The 4,327-nt window shown below is 37.9% G+C and overlaps 1 long non-coding RNA gene and 1 pseudogene across 1 annotated transcript; one reads left to right on the top strand and one right to left on the bottom strand.

Annotated features, from left to right (window-relative positions):
* The window catches only part of LOC118338462, a 22,582-nt pseudogene that overhangs the window by 1,104 nt on the left and 17,151 nt on the right, over nucleotides 1-4,327 (bottom strand).
* LOC118338339 lies at nucleotides 2,791-3,732 on the top strand. Its single transcript, XR_004797236.1, has 2 exons — nucleotides 2,791-2,988; nucleotides 3,349-3,732. It is a non-coding gene; the product is annotated as an uncharacterized LOC118338339 (long non-coding RNA).

The following is a 4,327-nucleotide window of genomic DNA, read 5'->3' as shown; positions in this document are numbered from 1 at the left end:
CCTTGTAATGGCACCCAGTCAACTTGCCTTGGGAAGCCGTATGCTTTCCACTTATACCACCATGCCTTAATCCTGTTATCCGTCATTTGTTGCTCATTGAGTGATACTAGTCCAGGTTTCAGTGAGCTAAGACAGTTGCCCATACTTTATCAGATACCCTTTCTATCATGTTCATGTAAAACATAAGTGGTTGCGCATACTCCACCTCCTTATTGGCATTTTAGAATCCTGTACTCGCATACGAGCCTGCTGCAAAGAATTAACTGTCTTTCATATTTACAATGCATGATGAAACGTATCTCAGTACTTTACTCTGTTCGCCTAATTTATGCAACGTTCCATTTTGCTGTATACTTCACTATACATTTAAGCAGAAATATCTTTTACTCCCACTGACCGCTAGTTATAAATATGAGCATGTGTAGCATAAACCCATAGAGTAAAATTACCTCCCCCTCACACTTTTAATAGTATTTAATTTGTTGTGTGTATCTGTATTATGATCCATTCTGCATGATACTTTTACTTTTTGATAAAATCATTTTGGCTGATAATACTTTTACACCATTTCGAGGTGCGGAGCTCTGTTACTTGTAAAGATGTTTTTGTGTGATAGTTTTCTACTTGCTACACAAGTGTAATTATCTGAATACTAGCTTCCTCACTCATACATTTGTATTGTTCTTTTGTTATCAGTGTGCATTCACCACTATATACAATAATTGTGGACATGACTTACAGCTGTACAGCGGTGGTTTTAAAGTGCGGCTAAAAATAATTTATTCAAAACAATAATGTAATTTACCTTTATTGCACCAGGAAAGCAACCATGGCTCAATTCGATGTTAGGGGGGAACAACAAATGTAATAAGAAAATATGAAAAATCTCTGTTGGTGATGGTATTGTTCCAATCTCTGTACAAATACAAAAAAGTCTTATAGGGCTCTTCACTGTTATTCAGACTGGTGTGGGGATTATTTATTGATGATCGCGCAATTAAGAAAAGGGGAAGATTGTGTTATATCATTTCAATTATTTCTCTGCCCACAAGGTATAGACGGTCTGTCTGGCGCTACACAGTGGAGCAAAGTCGGCGTCATAGGAGCGATGCTCTTCCTGCTCTGCTCTTCACTGGCTCCTCACTTCTCTCAGTGAGCCTCCTCACTCTCTTCAGTGAGGCTCCCTGACACTCTTCAGTGGTCTTCAGGCACACGAAACAGAATCACCTCTACACCGGCGCGACAGACAATGTTTTTACATTGAGTCTTGTTATGCTCCAGGCAGCAAACACAGGGTGGGACGGCCGGGATGGAGGGAACAGCTGTGACACCCGTCCATTCTTCAAAAACAATATCTGGGAGGTTTCTAGGTTTTCTAGTTGCTGATTAATGCAGCCATCGGTTTTCACAGCGGTTCTGAACGTGGAGCGGACCTTTCCTTCCTTCAAAACACTGCCAGCGAATCTATAAGACCTTTTTTTGTTAGCTGTGCACACTGAGCATTCAATATCAGTCACTGAGATCAGTTCTCATCACAGAGGACTTGTCAACAGGACACTGTGAAGTGAAAGTTATAAGAAAAACATAATGAGATGTTTGTTGTTTTTCAAAACAGTTTAATATCTAATATTAATACTGACAGTTTTCAAATTTGCCAGCATTGCTGAACATTCCTGTTCAAAGTATCCTTTTCTTAGGGCTTAGAGAGCCATTTTATAAACCTCTCAAAGGGGCACTCAACATCACAGCCAGGTAGGCACACACAATCTGCACTCACCCTGAGATATTAAAGAAAAACCTTTTAGAGAGAAATTAAATTATTTAGCTGCTACTGCTGATATGGTTCACTGCTATTCATTGGTGACTCTGTTCAATAACTCAGTAAAAGTGTTTCTAGGCAGTGGATCCAACTTTGTTCCTTACAGACCCCTTTTCTGTCATTTAGTAAACTGATGGTCCCTGCTATTTATATGTATTCAAACTGTACAATGGGGTGTTTTGGACAACACTGTTCTACGGTACCTTTTCCGTAGAGAAAAACCTGAAACATGGTGCCTCTCTTGTGCTAATCCTAACCCCTACTAAGCCTGTTTCACCATAAATGCATCACACAGCCAGAAGTCACACACGGTCTATTTATTTCTTTAACTAAACTCACAGTTTCTGCTAATTAACTGGTTGTTTTATGTTGTAACTGGTATCATACAATCTAAACCCTTTATCACTCTACAGCTGCCACTGTGCACATTGTCAGTGAAGTTTCTCACTAAAACAGATTTTATATTGCATTATGATGTAAACAGCCTACCTGGTCCAACAACCTGTGACCAGTCGGTAGAGACATCGGAGTGACAGCATGACCACGGCATCTTTGTGCTCTCAGAGACTTGTAGCCATCACAGAACGTGAGACACATAACAAGAAGAGCTACAATACTTAAAGTAGCAGGTAAATACATAGATAGCAGAAGCTAATGTTTGCTTGGTTGATATTATTACATTCATAAGATAAGATAATGGTGACATTGACTACTTACAGTCTAATTCATCCTATCCTCTCCATCGATAAATGTAAGTGTTTTGTCTTGAGGGTCGTAACACTTCTCCTGTTCAGTTGTCATGTTGCTGCTCATCTTGACCAAATGTAAAATGTAGGCTACTTACTCAAATAAAACACCAGCTTTATGGGGGGGAATTTCCTTTCCTTTCGCTTTTAATTTCCAAGACGTCATGTGATTTTATTTTTACGTGACGCATATAAAAAATCCCCATCTGATATCACGTAGCCTATTTATCTAACAAACGTTTCACTTTCTGGACAGACAGATCTGAAGAACTCACTGAACAGGCTCCAAAATGTGTTTCCAAGTCTGCGTTCATCCACCCTTTGGAAAAGAAAAGATTTTTGAGCTGTGCAACACTAAAGAGCAGCTGAAAAACATCACTGGACGGCAATTTAAAGAGAAAATTAGTAAAGAGCTGTGGATAAGTAAGTGTATTCTTTTGTTTACTCTTTTAAGAAGTTTGAATGTCAATTTTAAGAATAAAAATTGAAGTTAAGACAATACAGCCTATGTTCTAGGATTGTGCAGTACAAGTGGGCAGACCCAGGTTCGTCCACAACACTGTGCCTGCCTTTAACCCTTAGTTGTTTCAATGTGACTTCAGAGAGTCTAATGCTGCTTCTTTTTAACACTTTGTCAGTCTTGTAAATGTTGTAAATGGACCACAATCACCCTTTAGTTCAGCTATCTTTTCATCTAACAAAATCAAAACCAAACTTGAAAATGTAGCCTAGGTTACTGTGTAAGATACTAAACATTTTGCAACTATTTATTTCTGCTTTAAGATTATGACTTTCGGATTGTCGTAAACGCCAAGCCGGTGGAGGAAGAGGCCACTCTGGAATCCACTGGGATTGAGCACATGTCCACAGTTCATACAGTGCTGAAACTGTCAGGAGGCACATCTGATGAAGAATAAACCCCACAGGATCTCAAGAAAACCATGAACCATGCATGAACAAATCAATATATCCTCATGCAATCCTTCTTTAATCTTTATGTAATGTTTTAGGTAATCAAAGTGTATAGTTTAACATTGAATCATGTATCAGTGCCATTAATTTTACTCTTGGGTGTACAGAAATTGTTTTCAGTGTCAAAAAAAATCTTTATGGGCTCATTTTGATTCATTATGTGTGGTTTGCAATTATAACATTTTATAAACTCTACTTGTCTCACTGGGCTTCCTCACATTGTTCCTCACAGCTAATAATGAAACTGTGAAAAATGAAAAATCAGTCAAAAATAGTGAGGTATAAGCATATGCAAAATGAAGCTAAAGCAATGCAATTTAAAAGTAAAAAAAAAAGGTTTAAAAACAACAACAAGAGACTATCAGGGATGCACAGGCTTCAGTCACACAGAGACACTGAGTCACTTAACAGCTGATAAAAGTGAAATCAATAGAAAGAGAGGGCAGTATAAGGGCATTGATTAAACTTAATTATCTTTTCAAAACAGGCAACACAGATTGAGAGATAGAGAGAGAATAAATCTACATAAAACTAAAATTAATATAATTAATAAACAGAGTATACGTACCTAGGGCTCACTGTCACTTCTTCAGTAAAGCTCACAGCTTATTACAGTGTAAAAAAAAAGTCCAATAAAGATTTGGCTTAAAATTTTCCAAAGCAATACTGAACCAATCCTTTTATATGGAGGTGAAGTTTGGTGAATATTAATTAAACAAGAGTAGAGAGTACAACCTGAGAAACATAGTTAGAGTCCAAAGAAACTGTCCAAACCACAGCTGCAAAGCAG

The sequence above is a fragment of the Morone saxatilis genome, unplaced genomic scaffold, assembly GCF_004916995.1.
Source record: "Morone saxatilis isolate NCDOM2014 unplaced genomic scaffold, NCSU_SB_2.0 Contig4, whole genome shotgun sequence".
Classification (NCBI taxonomy): Eukaryota; Metazoa; Chordata; class Actinopteri; family Moronidae; genus Morone; species Morone saxatilis.
This window is presented reverse-complemented; position numbering and strand designations above follow the sequence as displayed.